Below are 17,138 nucleotides of genomic sequence, written 5' to 3' on the forward strand. Positions count from 1 at the left end.
CTTTGTCTATTTTCAGATATTTTTCCCTTTTCAGAGGTGACCGCTAGGGAAACTGAGACTGTGTTTGGGGCGGGGGGCGGGGGGGAAATCATTTTTTTCTTCCATTTTCCTGTTAACTGGACTGCGAAAGGAAATGAGGTAGGAGGTTGTGGAGATGAATTGTTATACTGTTAGCTTTTGATGTAGTGGCAAAGGATTCAAGCTGAATTTAACCAATAGTTTTTTTTTAAGAAAAAACTTACATTTATTATTTTTAAATCCAGATACAAATTATGTATTTAAGCAGTAATTCCGTAATGATTTCACCTTTCATGATGTAATCGATTCTTTAGTGAAGTTTCCTCCCATTTGCATTAATGATGAGGATTCTTTTTTCTTTTTCTTTCTTCTCCTCCTCCTCCTCCTCCTCCTCCTCTTCCTCCTCCTCCTCTTTTTAAAAAGTTCCAGAGTTATTGGCTCTAAAAACAAACAAAAAAGACAAACAAATCATCAAATGTTCATCTCCTGAAGCCTTTTGTGTTTTACTACCACCACCCTCTCATAAGAAGCTGGGACGAAGTTCTGGGGTTTTGTTTTTCCTTCTTTTTACAGATAAGGTCTCGCTCTGTTGTCCACGGGAGAGTGCAAGCAGTGCGGTCACAACTCATTCCTGGGCTCAAGGGATCCTCTCACCTCAGCCTCTATAGTAGTAGCTAGAACGATAGATGTGCAGCCATTATGTCCAACTATTTCATTTTTTTTTTTTTTTTTTTTTAGACATGTGGTCTTGCTATGTTGCCCTGGCTGATCTGGAATTTCTAGCCTCAAATGATCCTCCTGCCTCCACCTCCCAAAGCAGTGGGATTACAGGCATGAACCACTGCACCTGACCTATTCTCCTACTTCTAGCACCGTAGACTAGGCTCACCCGATTTTGAATTTTATATCAATGACATCAGAGCATATGTCCTCACTCATATCTGGGTTTTTCACTCAACAGTAGATTTTAAATATCCATCCATGTTATTGCCTGTAGTGTGGCTTATTCATTCTCACTGATGTATAGTATTCTATTCTATAAATACTGTGTATTACAATCTATTTATCTATTCTTCTGTTAATAAACATTTCTTTGTTTTTCAAATTGGAGGCATTTTTCATAGTGGTGCTATAAACATTCTTATACATGTCTTTTCATAAGCATATGTACATCATTCTATTTTTTGCCGTATATTTTTCTATCACTTTATTTTTAACCTTTCTTATTAAAGAAACTTTTTTTTTTTTTTTGAGACGGAGTTTCGCTCTTTTTACCCAGGCTGGAATGCAATGGCGCGATCTCGGCTCACCGAAACCTCGGCCTCCTGGGTTCAGGCAATTCTCCTGCCTCAGCCTCCTGAGTAGCTGGGATTACAGGCACGCGCCACCATGCCCAGCTAATTTTTTGTAGTTTTAGTAGAGACGCGCGTTGACCAGGATGGTCTTGATCTCTTGATCTCGTGATCCACCCGCTTCGGCCTCCCAAAGTGCTGGGATTACAGGCGTGAGCCACCGCGCCCGGCCCAAGAAACTTTCTCTATTAGAGAGATATTAACTGCACACTTGGAAAAAAAAGCCTGCCACCTTGGCCTCCCAAAGCACTGGGATTACAGGTGTGAGCCACTGCACCCAGCTTTAGCCTATTTGTGTTTTGTGATTACTGATATAATAGGACTTTTAAAGTTTTTATTTTTTATTTTGGTATATTTTCTTCTATCTTATCTTTCATTAGGCTAAATATTCTTTTGTTACATTAAGAGTTATATTTCTGGCTGGGCAGAAATTTCTAGCTCACGCCTGTAATCCCAGCACTTTGGGAGGCTGAGGTGGGTGTGTCACCTGAGGTCAGGAGTTTGAGACCAACCTCCTCAACAAGGTGAAACCTCGTCTCAATAAAATATTAAAAAATTAGGTGGGCATGGTATCTGATGCCTGTAATCACAGCAACTTGGGAGGCTGCGGCAGGAACAATTGCTTGAACCAGGCAAGCGGAGGTTGCAGTGAGCAGAAATTGCACCATTGCATTCCAGCCTGGGTGGAGAAAGAAAAAGTCTTTTTCAAAAAAAAAAAAAAAAAATTCTGCAAATATAAACAGCCAACCAGACATTACTTGAAGATGTAGACACGAACTTCACAGAAGGGGAAACTTGAATGGCTAACAAATATATGAATACATGCTCGTACTTACTAATAATCCAAAAAAATGCAAATCAAAGCAACCGTTCAATTGGTGATGATGAGAGGGGACCTGAATAAGGGAATGAATAGAAACATTCAAAGACATTAATATTAATATAACCTCATTTGAAATCAATAATTCATGAAATTGAATTATATATTTAACCAAATCATTGTTTTCATGTATTTCTAAAATGATAATTGCTGCTACCAAATGCATGATTTAATTTGGAAGGTTGAATCTTAAATTTGAAGTGTACAAAATGACATTAACAAATTCACAAGCCTGCCAATTACCTCTGTGCGAGAAGAGAATGGCTCATTACATTCTTCACGTGAGGCTGTCTCAAATGAAGTCTTGGTTCACACATATTCTGACCCTAGACTTCTAGGTATATGTACCTAGACATTAATGTCACTATACTTCAAGGTCACAGAATACAGCCCAAACACTCCCCCTCATGGCAGTACATAGTAAGAGTAAGCTATCAGTAAAAATTGGGAGATTCAGATTCAGATTCTCTTGAGCTTGATTTTCAAATGCTTAGTTGGGCATAAAAATACTCCAATTACAGGGCTTGCATATTATTTCCACTCTATAATAGTGAGGGTCATTACTTATGATTTGTCCCCTTGGAGACTATATTCACTAAAATTTATACCACTGGTCCTTATATGTTCCATACATTTCAGATTCATGTATAGAGATACTTAATTAACATATTCCCTTGGATGTAAAATAGGCATTTCAAAATTAACATGTTCAAAATTGAGCTCTGGTTTCTTTTTCCAAAGTTTGTTCTTCCTCTAACCTTTCCCATATTTGTAAACGTTTTCTTTATCTAACGCCAAAAACATACAATCATCAGGAAAATTCTTACATTTTGCTTTTACCACAACTAATTTCTTCAGCAAATCTTGCCATCCTAAATGTGTCCTTAATCCCTCAGTCCCCTTTGCTGCTACTCTAGTCCAGGCCACCATCAGTTCTCATCTTGACTACTGCAATAGTCTCTTTGAAAAATCTCCTTCCAATCTCTACCTTTTTACCGCTCAATGAACTTCCTCCCACCAGTTGTCTGTGGTCCATATTCTCCCATGCAAAAATCTGTCCTCAGTAAAGATTCTTAAACTCAATTTGCCATAAACATTAATGATAACTAACAGCCTGCCTTTATACTACTCCAGAGTGAACTATCACTTTAACAGGATATATCCTTCACTGCGGGAATTGCCAAGCATGTGGAAAAGAGTTTTTTCAGAACAACTATTTTCATGATGGATTTTGCCAGAGCCCTCAGAACTTCTTTTTTTAATAATTGAAACTAGCCCTGTTTCACTCATCTTCTTTTTCACAAACAGATAGCATTTTCTTTCCCAGAACAATACAGAGGACAACTATGACAACACATGAAATAAATTAAAATGTTATGAGTGTACCAACTGTAGGTAGACAAATAGAAGAACTAGATGTACCTGAAAAACATAAATCAGAAACATTCTTTGTGACTATACTTCTTTTCTATACACTGTATTACCCTCTCGATACCTTTAGTCTACAATGCTGTTTTGATTTTCCATTGCTTCATTGACATTAAAATTAATACTATATGAAATTTGCCATATTCCACTTCATTAAAAAAACCTAACGAATAGTCAAACTCCTACATGTTCTTCAAAGATATATAACATCTAATATAATCTTAACATTCTCAAGAATGAGAAAAAAGATGTAATCACCTAAATATTTACCGTAAAAAATGATTAAGTAAAATATAATATAATAAATTAAATAATTTTATTAAGAATTATATATACATTTATAATTATGTATATTTATAAATAAGTTCAATAATAAAATAATAAAAATAATGTAGTCACTTGGTGACTATATTACTAAAATAAAATTTCCAGAGTCTGGAATGAAAATTAATGTATAATGATAATAAATATTCAAGATGAATGTACTAAGTAATATGATAGACATTTTATTGGGACCATTTATTCACATTAACTGGATAAGTGCAGTTATTAGGTACAGATGAGAAACCAGAGTCTCTGTGATGTTCAGAAAATCTCTCAAAAATATACCATGATTAAGTGGAAAAAGTGAGAAACAAATTTAATTTTCACTCTAGTGCCTACACTCATGAAAAACAATTTTTCATGTATCAGCACTTTAAAAAATAGCTATTTTGACCAAAGTGTAACTAAATTGTGTTACTGACATGTCTTCCTGTAGCCCTCTGAATAAAATTTACATTTTTTACTGCAATTTAAAATTAACAAAAAGCTATCACTGTAATTGTCAATGATTCTTCTTAGATATAACATAAAAATGAACATATACACTTTATGTTGGCCCTTAAGGAAGTTTTTGCTAACATTAACCTGAAATATTTTGCACTTTGCATATTTAGGTCTTCTCACAGTAGGCTTTCTTCTCTGTTCTCTTCCTAATTGCCAGACTGCTGTAATTTTTCTGCTTGTAGTAACCTCTCACCCTTTTTAAATTTGCTGCTTTGAATTTTCCATTACCATTGAATGAAAAGAAAAATCATTGTTAGAATTTCTTCTCTGAAATGCTGTTTAGAAATGTGATTTGGTTGTGCAATTTATTTCTGAGTGCTCAGACATCATTTTGTCTCAGTTTTTAGATTTTACCAATGTTCTTTCTCAAGAAGATACTACATAGTCTACATTCTACAGGATGCTATATTCTAAATAGGTAGAGGGGGATGAATGTGAAGAATTCAGCAGTGAATATGAACACATCCTTAAAGTCAACAACAGTGCACAGAAAAAAAAAAGCTTTATATGAGAATTTCAGCAGAATTAGGGATTTATATTTCTAATATTTGTTACAAAACTAAGCACGGATGAATCATTTCTTAGTTGAGAACTTCTTCTTCTTCTTCTTCTTTTTTTTTTTAATGTAACCTTGCTGAAACAAGGCCTCAAAAAATTGGTTTAAGACTCAGAGTTGTTCCTCTCCATGGAAATCTTTAGTAAAAAGTGAAAGATTTATAGGATCTGAAGAGAAACCAGAGTATAGTTGATAACTTCTTTACTGACACTTGTATTTCAACAAGAAGTAAAATTAACCAATATCTAGCTAGTAGATTGATGGAAAATACATATGCTATTCAATTGGCATATTCCAATCTCATGAGTTGTGGAAATTTACCAGGAAAAGGGAGCTGATCAACTTCAGTTTCAAAAAAAACCAGACTTAACCAAAATATTTATCGCTAATGCTTCTTGAGATGCCATTGAAATTATGGTAACAAAAATAAAAGGGTTAAATGTAAAACAACAAACAGACAGAAGAATAACCTTCAGTGGTAAGAGATTGTGAAGAAACAAATTCACAAGAGATATAAAGTAGACAGAGTAATGACCTATGAATGTGCAGGATGAAAAAGCTGCAGCCTCATGGATATGTAAAGCAGATTACACCTGCAGAGAAAGCCCTGCAGAACCTGAAAAGACCCAGGACCCTGAGGACAAAAGAAGCTGAAGTGAGTAATAGAATTAAAGCTTTAGTCAAAAGCAGCCATTACCGTATTCCGAAGCACAACTTTGAACAGCCAGGTACTTAGTCCGAAGCCAAAAAATAGAGTGGTGATTAAAGTCATTGATCGAATATACTGGGATTATTCCTAGAGCAGTAGGGGTCAGGGTCCCCAGAGTGAAGGCCATTACACTCCAGCTTTTAGGGTCTCCTGTTTAATTGTTGCCTGTTCTGTACAAACAAACGCCCACCTGTCTGTATATTGCATCCTCTGTAAGCCTCCAGTAAAGGAACTCCAGACACTGAAGAAAGCCTAAAATCACAGAAGTCTCAGTGAAAAAATAAAATAAAATTTAAATGGTGAGCAGGGAGGAGACAATTAAGAAAACAGAAGATAATTAAAATACCTGTAAATTATTATTCCCAGGTATATTTGAGATATCATTTCCCTTAAAACAGAAAGAAAAGATTATGAAAAATTAAGCAGTTTAACTTTAAATTATAAAAGGAATTCCAAATTAAAACATGACTGTCAAAATAAGAAAAAAATCAATGAGTTTGAAAATATTCTTTAGAAAACTTCCCAGATAATGTGAGGAAAACAAGATATAAATATCAAAAAGAAGAAAAAAAATCCAATCTAAATGTTTTAATGCCCACTTAATCAGAAGTATAAAAGAAGAAAATGAGTGAGATGAATGGAGGAAAATTATCTAAGAAATGAACAAATATTCAAAGTTGAAGGATTTGAGTATCTGAATTGAATGAAATCACAAAATGTGCATCACATTAAAGGATAAGACAAACAAATAAACAAAACCTAAATATCACTAGAATAAAGAGAAGATACTATGTTACCAAAGAGAAAGTATAGTAATAAGATAGTATGTGACCAAAGAGAAAATAGAGATTGTCACAATGATGAAATTGACATTTGACTTATTATCGGCATCAATGGATGGTCAAAGACAATGGGATGTTTATAACATGCAGGGATGTTTAATTTTACTGAATTTTTTTGTTATCTATTTAAGTAATCGTACTTTTTTTTTCTTGGTTCTGTTAACATGATGTATTATGTTTATTGACTTGCACGTGTTGAACATTCATCACTGGGATAAATCCCACAAAGATTCTTTTTTTTTTTTAAATTATACTTTAAGTTCTAGGATACATGTGCAGATCGTGCAGATTTATTACATAGGTATACACATGCCATGGTGGCTGATGTTGAGAAGACTATTTCCTGGGTTTTCTTCTAGGACTTTTATAGTTTGAGATCTTAAATTTAAGTAAAGCCAAAATTTTTAATATTCTCCCACCACCCCAGCCACAGAAGTTTATCAATGCTATCAAGGTATAAGACTGGGAGTTAGATACTCTGAGGCTTATTGCCTCAGAATCTCAAGTGAGATTCTGAAAAAGTCATTAGCTTATGATTTTATGTATATACCACATGTAAAGTAAAAGGTATACAGAAGTACTATAATCTTCTTTTAGTCAGTGATAAACTACTTGCTTTCTCACTGTATATTTTCAAAAAACCAATATTTTAATCTATCTCATTATAAAGTCTATTATTTGGAGTATTGCTACATGAATGCTAAACACGTTGTGAGTAGTAGTACTTACTCTCTATCTGATTTTATTATTAGATTGACTCACAGAAAGAGCATATATCTTGCTTGCACAATATTTCTGATCAGGCTGGGTGTGGTGTCTCACATTCGTAATTTTAACACTTGGGGAGGCCGAAGAGGGTGGATCACCTGAGGTAAGGAGTTCAAGACCAGACTGGCCAAGATGGTAAAAACTCATCTCTACTAAAAATACAAAAAATTAGCCGAGCATGGTTGCACCTGTAATCCCAGCAACTCGGGAGGCTGAGGCAGGAGAATCGCTTGAACCTGGAAGGTGGAGGTTGTAGTGAGCCGAGATTGCACCACTGAACTCTAGCTCGGGCAACAACAGGAGCAAGACCCCATCTCAAAAAAAAAGAAAAGAATATTTCTGATCATTTTCCTGTATATTCTGATTATTAGCTTCCTTACATGTCCTGTAAGTAAATCTTGTTTGATTTGTTCAAGTGATATACTGATATATATCTGTCTGCTAGTCCATAGTTAATACTGAAATTTGTCAGTATGTTAAAACAGAAAATTGTGTTTATGCAGCTTGGCATCTGAAGTGGGACAGATACAAAGACCCCAGATTCATTATGCTTACATTTTCAGAGGAAATCACCAGAGTAATTAAGAAAAGGGAGAGGTGGATGATACTGTGTAACTCATTTTGTCTTCTTACACATGCAGTTTAAAAAAGATGAGGACTTAACAGAAAAGGAAACTTTCCAGTGGAACAGGTGCATGTTTTCCTTGACTTCTTGAAGCCTGAAATGCAGCCGATTAATTTGAAAATGCACCCAGAAATGAAGATCATGTTTATGAAACTTAAAAAGTCTAGGACTATAAGGCTCAAATTAAAAGCATATGGTATGTAGAAAGAGCAGAGATGAGACCACTATTGATTTAAAGCTCTATGACAGCCCAGAAAAACGTTATTTGGTTTCGTTTTTTTCATACAGATATTTGGGATGCCTTCTTTGTGGCTCCTAGCAATCCATTAATATATTCAAGTTGTGGCCAGGCAGGGTGGCTCATGCCTGTAATCCCAGCGGCGAGGAGATCATGAGGTCAGGAGTTCAAGACCAGCCTGACTAACATGGTGAAACCCCGTCTCTACTAAAAATACAAAAATTAGCCAGATGTGGTGGCACATGCCTGTAATCCCAGCTACTCAGAAGGCTGAGGCAGGAGAATCACTTGATCCTGGGAGGCAGAAGTTGCAGTGAGCAGAGATCGCACCACTGCACTCCAGTCTTGGTGACAGAGTGAGACTCTGTCTCAAAATATATATAAATGTATGTGTGTGTGTATGCAAGTTGGATAGTTTATGGCAAGACAGTCACCAAAACTCTAGGCTACAGGATAAAGGAATTTGAGTATTTGCTCTAAAGCTTGTCTGAAATTACCTGTTGAAGTCAGAAGGGGAGAATACATTATTCTTTAACCCTAGAGAATGGTGAAGCTTGTCAATGGATCCTTGTGATTTATGCTCATATTTATCCAAAGGAAAGGAAATCAGTATATTGAAGGGATATCTTTTGCACGTTCATGTTGGTTGTTTGTTTGTTTTGAGATAGGGTCTCACTTTGTTGTCCAGGCTGGAGTGCAGTGGCATGACCAGGGCTCACTACAGCCTCAACCTCCCAGGCTCAAACAATCCTCCCACCTCAGCCTCCTCAGTATCTGGGACTACAGGTGCTGACCACCATGCCTGGCTAACTTTTTTATTTGTTGTTGAGCCAGAGTCTTGCTCTGTTGCCCAGGCTAGTCTTGAACTCCTGGGCTCAAGTGATCAGCCCACTTCAGCCTCCCAAAATGCTAGAATTACAGGTGTGAGCCACTGTGGCTGGCAACTTTCATATAAACGGCAACCCTATAAACTACAATAGCCAAGATAAGGAATCAACCACAGTGTCCAACAACAGATGAATGAAGAAAGAAAATGTGGTATACAGTATGTGCATAATGGAAATACTATCCAGCCATAAAAAGGAATGAAATCCTGTCATTTATGGCAACATGGATGAGCCTGGAGAACATTATGTTAAGGGAAATAGCCAGGAACAGAAAGTTAAACACCACAAGTTCTCACTCATATGCAAAAGCTTAAAAAGTTGATCTCACAGAAGTAAAGAAAAGAATATATTAGAGGACAGGAATGGTTGTAGGAAGGGAGAATAGAGAGAGATTCCTTAAAGGTTATGAAATTATAACTAGGTAAGAGAAATAAGTTCTAGTCTTCTATAGTAAGATGACTATGTTTAACATTAATATATTACATAGTTTCAAATAGCTAAAAGAGGTGATATTGAATATTTCCAACACAAATAAATAATATATATATATAATTTGATATAATATTTGATATTAATTAAAATATCAAATATTAAATTAATGTAGCAACCACATAAAAAAGCTTTGGGGGTTCACCCACCACTACACCTGCCTTACATGTAAAGATAAAGGGAGTTATTCCAGTTGAAACAAAGGAATGCTATCTCAGGAATGTAGGTTTCGTTCAACATATGAAAATCAAGGTACTGCACCATAAGGGAGAAAAGCTTTTGATAATCTCAACACATGCAAACAAAGCAATTGACAAAATCTAACACCTTTATTTGATAAAAACACCAAAAAAAAAAAAAAAAAACCCTAGTAACAGAAGGAAACGATCTTGAATTAATAAAGGGCATCTATGAAAAACCCATAACTAACAGCATACTTAATGGTGAAAACAAAGTTTTTCCCTAAGATGAGGGACAAGACGAGAATATCTACTCTCCCTACTTCTATTCAACAGTGTATTTGAAATTCTAGCCAGGTCAATTAGGCAAGAGTTTTTAAAAGATGGGGAAAGCATGGGATACCATTTGGAAAGCAAGAAGTGAGGTATACATATTTGCAGATGACATGACTCTCTATGTAGCAACCCCAAAAAATCTGTAAAAGGCCTGTTAGAACTAATATTAAGTTGGTGCAAGAGTAATTGCAGTTTTTGCCATTACTTTTGCACAGACCTATAAATGAGTTCACCAAGATTATAGGATGCAAGATCAATACGGAAAAATCAGTTGTACTTCTATACACTAGCAATGAATAATGCAAAAATAAAATTAAAAAACCAGTTCCATTATGATTGCAAAGAAAGAAAAAAAGAGTTAAATGATCAGGAATAAATTTAACAAGAGAAGTGCAAGGCAGTCCATTTGCTGATTTTTTGAGAATATGTTGTACTTTTTTCATCTGAGCAATTTTCATTTGGCTTCTCTTTATATCACTTATTTTTTTCTTCTGGAACTTTACTTCTTTGCCCAGAGTTTCCATTTTTTTCATCTATTTCAATAGTGTTTATAATCATTAGTATTTGCTGAAATATTTTTATGATGGCTATGTTAAAATCCTTTTTAGATAATTCTAACTTCTGTGTCTTCTTGGGGGTTGATGTCTTTTATTGTCTGTTCTCATTCAAGTTGGGATAACCTTGGTTCTTGGTGTGATGATTTTCAATTTCTAGTTGGACATTGCAGATATTATAAGACACCGGATCTTATTTAAATCCTGGGTTTTACCAGGCATTCACTGACACTGCTCTGGCAAGAGAAGTGGGGTCACCTCTTGTAGGCATGTTGGAATAAAACCTCAAGTTCTCTACTCAAGTCTTCAGTGTCACCCAGCCAAAGAAGGGCTGTCTTTTTACTGCTAGGTAGGAGTGGGACTTCGGGCTCTTCGCTAGATCTCTGAGGATACCTCCCTGGATGGGAAAAAAAGGATGCCCCATTACTGTCCCCTGCATGATCTCCACTGATACCATGGGAGGTGGCTTACGCCTATAATCCCAGGACTTTGGGAGGCTGAGGAGAGGATGGCTTGAGTCCAGAGATCAGCCTGGGCAATATAGCAAGACTCCATCTCTACAAAAAGAATTTAAAAATTAGTCAGGTGTGGTGACGTGCCAATAGTCCCAAATACCTGGGAGGCTCAGGTGTGAGGATTGCTTGAGCCTAGGAGTTTAAGATAGCAGTGAGCTATGATGATACCACTACATTCCAGCCTGAGTGACAGGGCAAGATCCCATCTCTTTAAAAAAAAAACAACAGGTGAATGATTCTGGATTACAAGAATGTCCAGTGTGTGGTCATTAGAGTGTATTGCTAAAGAGAAACATTAGACAATATTTAAATTTCCTGTTAACTTGTGTTATATGTGTGTGTGTGTGTATGTTATATATATGTAAGCTTATATATATATTAATATATAAGTTAATATATGAATATATATCATATATAAATATATTTTTATATATTAATAATATATAATATATGTATATTAATATAGTATATATAATATATATTACGTTAATATATATCATATACATGATATATATTAACTTAAAACATGTTTATAAACAAATACATAGCAATACATAATATATAAATAGATAAATATGTATACATACATATATATGTAATATATAATGCATATATGTTATATATATATTAACTTAAAACATATTTATATAAACAAATACATAAAGTGGCAAATATTAGGTTTGCAACTTAATTAATGTTTAAATATATATCAACCCATAAACCACAACCCACATACAGATATGTGGTATTTCCAACAGTGAGAATAATGTTTGTGTGTGTGTGTGAGACAGAGTCTGGCTCCATCGCTCAGGCTGGAGTGCAGTGGCACAATCTCAGCTCACTGCAACCTCCACCTCCCAGGTTCAGGCAATTCTCCTATCTCAGCCTCTGAGTAGCTGGGACTACCGTCACCTGCCACCACGCCTGGCTAATTTTTGTGTTTTTAGTAGAGACAGGGTTTCACCTTGTTGGTCAGGCTGATCTCGAATTCCTGGCCTCAGGTGATCCACCTGCCTCGGCCTCCTAAAGTGCTGGGATTACAGGCGTGAGCCACTGCACCTGGCAGAGAATAGATTTTTAAAAGACCTAAGAAAAGGGGCAGCCCAGCAAGACAGATAATTGTACCAATAACTGCTCTATTTTAACCAAACACCACAGAAAAATGTTCACCCACACCCTGTACCCACATACCAGCAAAGACTGAGCAGACCTAAACTTCACCCATACCATGCATGCTGCCCGTTTTCTTGGGTCTTTTAAAAATCTATTCTCTGCCAGGTGCGGTGGCTCAAGCCTTTAATCCCAGCACTTTGGGATATACGTGAGCAATGATGCTGTATTTCATCAGCCAATCAAATCAGAGATTATGGGTCTGAAGCCAATGGGTGCAGACCAGGGGCGGAGCTTGGAGCAAGTAACTGTCGGTGAGGTTGCAGTTGGTCTGGGCTGTTTGACTGTGAGAGAAATAGCTCCCGCTTCTCATTTGCACAACACGGGATACTCCTCCGGAGGCTTCGGATGGTAAGCTCTCCAGCTCTAGTTTCCCTTCCTGGAAGTTGACCTTTCTTACTGGTACTTTCTCTCTCAGTCTCACCCCCTAGAGAACAAAGGCTTCTACAGTATCCCACCTAGGAATTCAGCCGCTTTTTTCAGCTAGAGATTCTGCCTTACTTGTGGCAGACAATGAAACACTTTCCCAAAGAGCAGCTAGCCTCTTGGTTTGAACTTCTACCCCTTAGCCGCTTCCCCTCCTCCATTATGCTTTTTACATCAACTCTTTGTTAACCGTCTATCCAGTGGCATGTGTTCCTTTTGCGTTTCTGAAACGGAAAAGTCCAGCCCCAGGAGAAAGCTCACTGGTTCAGGGAATCGCCTCAGGTGTGTGGAGTTGATCCTGAGCTGGAGGAAGGGCTCATTCTGAGTGGAGAGCTATTAGGAAGGCAATAGAACATCCACCTTCAGAGTCAGTGAGTCAGATGTCTGCGTGGTGTGGTAAGAAAGTTTACTGAGGAGGGCCGGGCGCGGTGGCTCAAGCCTGTAATCCCAGCACTTTGGGAGGCTGAGGCGGGTGGATCACGAGGTCAAGAGATCGAGACCATCCTGGTCAACATGGTGAAACCCCGTCTCTACTAAAAATACAAAAAATGAGCTGGGCATGGTGGTGCGTGCCTGTAATCCCAGCTACTCAGGAGGCTGAGGCAGGAGAATTGCCTGAACCCAGGAGGCGGAGGTTGCGGTGAGCCGAGATCGCGCCATTGCACTCCAGCCTGGGTAACATGAGTGAAACTCCGTCTCAAAAAAAAAAAAAGAAAGTTTACTGAGGAGACAGTCCAGCCCCAGGTGTCAATATGAAATAAACCATTTAAGCATGAGCTTTGTAGCTGTGAGGATTACTGAGCTCCCACACTGCCCTCTTCAGGATGCTTTCTTCACCTGATTCTTGCAAAACGTTCCAATGTGAAGGAAGAAAGACTGTTTCCACATTCAGGAACATGGTGAATTAGTGTGACTTCCAGTTTATGAGACAAAATTTCTCAATGCTGGCTGACTGACAAGGACAAATCCACGTCATTTTTGAGAGGGCAGTCATTTCCTTCACACACAGAGAAGTGAGATTTTAGCATATATATATATACACATATGAGATTTCAGCATATATATATTTAGCATATATATGTAGCACATATATAGAGAGCATATATATATATATATATATATATATATATATATATATAAAAAATGTATATATGGGTCTCACTCTGTCACCCAGGCTGCAGTACAGTGGTGCAGTCTTGGCTCACTGCAACCTCCCCCTCCAGAGTTCAGGTGATTCTCATGCCTCCTCCTCCTGAGTAGCTGGGATTACAGGTGTGTGCCACCACACTCAGCTAATTTTTTTTTCTTTGGTATTTTTAGTACAGAGTTTCACTATGTTGGCCAGGCTAGTCATGAACTCCTGATCTCAAGTGATCGCCCACCTAGGCCTCCTGAAGTGCTGGGATTACAGGCGTGAGCCACTGAGCCCTGCCAGCTAACTTACTGATAAATTAATGCAGAGGACCTATGTGGTAAACCAATATTTTTTTCCTTGAGACTTGGACTCATAGACTTTTACAAAGCTGTCAAAAGTCAACTTAAGAACTTAAGATGAAAGCCTACTTATTCTCATAGCTATTTCTTTACCCATACATTTAACACATTAAGCTACAGTAATGTTAATATTTTAAAAACTATTTTAAAATGACATCTATTCTCAAAGATTTCTTATGATATTTTGGAGTAGACGTTGGGAAAGCCAAATGGTATTTATCACATATGCATAGCCAGAGAGATAAATTGTGTTGAATTTGATCATATATCTCTCTGAATTTAAGGGTAAACAGGATTTGTGGTAATGTTATTATTAATGTTATTATAATTTAACTTTTACATTCAGGGGTACATGTGCAGGTTTGTTATATATCGTGGGGATTTGTTGTGTAAATTATCACTCTGGTATTAAGCCTGACTTTATTTTTCCTGATCCCCTCTCTCCTCCCACCATCAATCCTCAAGTAGGCCCCAGTGTGTGTTGTTCCCATCTGTGTGTCCATGTTTTCTCAATATTTAGCTCCTACTTATAAGTGAGAACATGCAGTATTAGATTTTCTGTTCCTGCATTAGTTTGCTAAGAATAATGACTTCCAGGGACTGGGCACAGTGGCTCACACCTGTAATCCCAGCACTTTGGAAGGCCACGGCAGGTGGATCATGAAGTCAGGAGTACAAGACCAGCCTGGCCAACACAGTGAAACCCTGTCTCTACTAAAAATACAAAAATCAGCTGGGCGTGGTGGCACACACCTGTAGTCCAAGCTACTTGGGAGACTGAGGCAGGAGAATCACTTGAACCTAGGAGGCAGAGGTTGCAGTGAGCCGAGACTATGCCATTGCACTCCAGCCTGGGTGACAGAGTGAGGCTCTGTGTCAAAGAAAAAAAAAAAGAATAATGACTTCCAGCTTCATCCATGTTCCTACAAAGAACATGATCTCATCCTTTTTTATGGCTGCATAGTATTTCATGGTGTATGTGTAAAGTAAAAGAAAACAGACTTTTACTTTATCTAGTCTACCATTGATGGGCATTTGGGTTGATTCCATGCCTCTGCTTTTGTGAATAGTGCTGCAATGAATGTGTCTTTATGCATGTGTCTTTATGATAGAACAATTTACATTCCTTTGTGTATATACCACATAATGGGATTGCTAGGTCAAATGGTAGTCTGTTTTTAGGTCTTTGAGGAATCACCACACTGTTTTCCACAGTGGTTGATCTAATTTACATTCCCATCAGCAGTGTATAAGCAGTGTATAAGCATTCCTTTTTCTCCACAACCTTGCCAGCATCTGTTATTTTTTTGACTTTCTAATGGTAGCCATTTTGACTGGTGTGAAATGGTATCTTTCTTGTGGTTTTTGATTTGCATTTCTCTAGTGATCAGTGATGTTAAGCTTTTTTTCATATGCTTGTTGGCAGCATGAATGCCTTCTGCTGAGAAGTGTCTTTTTGTGTCCTTTGCCTACTTTTTAATGTTTTTTCTTGTAGATTATTTTAAGTTCCTTATAGATGCAGGTATTAGACCTTTGTCAAATGCATAGTTTGCAAAAATTTTCTCCCATTCTGTAGGTTGTCTGTTTACTCTGTTGATGGTTTCTTTTGCTGTGCATAGCTCTTTAGTTTAATTAGATCCCATTTGTTAATTTTTGCTTTTGTTGCAATTGCTTTTGATGTCTTTGTCATGAAATCTTTGCCCATTCCTATGTTAAGAATGATGTTGCCATTACCAGCCACTACAAAAACACACTTAAGTACACAGACCAGTGGCACTATAAAAGCAAGCACACAATAAAGTCTGCTAATATTATGCTGACAAGATCAAAGCCACATGTAGTAACACTAACCTTGAATGTAAATGGGCTAACTGCCCCAATTAAAAGGCACAGAGTGACAGGATGGATAAAGAACCCAGACCATATGGTACGCTGTCTTCAAGACACCTGCCTCACATGCAGGATCAAAAGAAAGGGATGGAGAAAAATCTCCCAAGCAAATGAAAAACAGAAAAAAGCAAGGGTTGCAATCCTAATTTCAGAGAAAACAGACTTTAAACCAACAGAGATCAAAAAAAGAAAAAAAAAAAAAGGAATAACATAATGGTGAAGGGTTCAATTCAACAATATCTGACTATTCTAAATATATATCCACTCAACACAGGAACACTCAGATTCATACAGCAAGTTCTTAGAGACTTTCAAAGATACTGAGATGCCCACACAATAATAGTGGGAGAGTTCAACTCCCCACTGACACTTTTAGATGGATCATCAAGGTAGAAAATTAACAAACATATTCAGGACCTAAACTCAGCACTTGCTCAGGTGGACCTGATAGACATCTATAGAACTCTTCACCCCAAAACAAAGGAGTATGCATTCTTCTACATACTCTAAAATCAACCACATGGTCAAAGAATAGTCCTCAGCTAATGCAAAAGAACTGAAATCACAACAACTAATTTCTCAGACCATAGCACAATTTTATGTTCTGAAAAAAATTATTATACTTGAATGTGTAAACACTAAAATTTTAAAATAATTTTAGAAATGATAAAAATGCTCATGGGAACATGTATTCCTAGTTTGGAAAACAACAGACTTCTTAACAAAAGCAGGTAGGAATATGTAATTGTGGTACAGAAGATAGTTTTTCTTATTTTGTCTAGACTGTATGCTCCAGGATGCTTAGCCTTGGGATAAGAGTGGGGAAGTTAAGAGGTATATTTTTCTCAATAGTTTGATACTAAGAGCAAATATCACCAATCAACCAAAATGTTCTTTCCTAATGGCAGAGGCTTCCCCTAGAGCAGCATTTCTAAACACTGGTTGCTCATTAGA

At 37.0% G+C, this 17,138-nt stretch overlaps 1 non-coding gene across 1 annotated transcript; it reads right to left on the reverse strand.

The window, feature by feature from the left end:
• Positions 1-5,133: 5,133 nt before the first annotated feature.
• Positions 5,134-5,249, reverse strand: LOC116565617. The gene has a single exon (XR_004275536.1). It is a non-coding gene; the product is annotated as a U5 spliceosomal RNA (small nuclear RNA).
• Positions 5,250-17,138: the final 11,889 nt, after the last annotated feature.

Source organism: Sapajus apella, unplaced genomic scaffold, assembly GCF_009761245.1.
Source record: "Sapajus apella isolate SASKATOON/1434 unplaced genomic scaffold, GSC_monkey_1.0 scaffold40, whole genome shotgun sequence".
In the NCBI taxonomy this organism is placed as follows: Eukaryota; Metazoa; Chordata; class Mammalia; order Primates; family Cebidae; genus Sapajus; species Sapajus apella.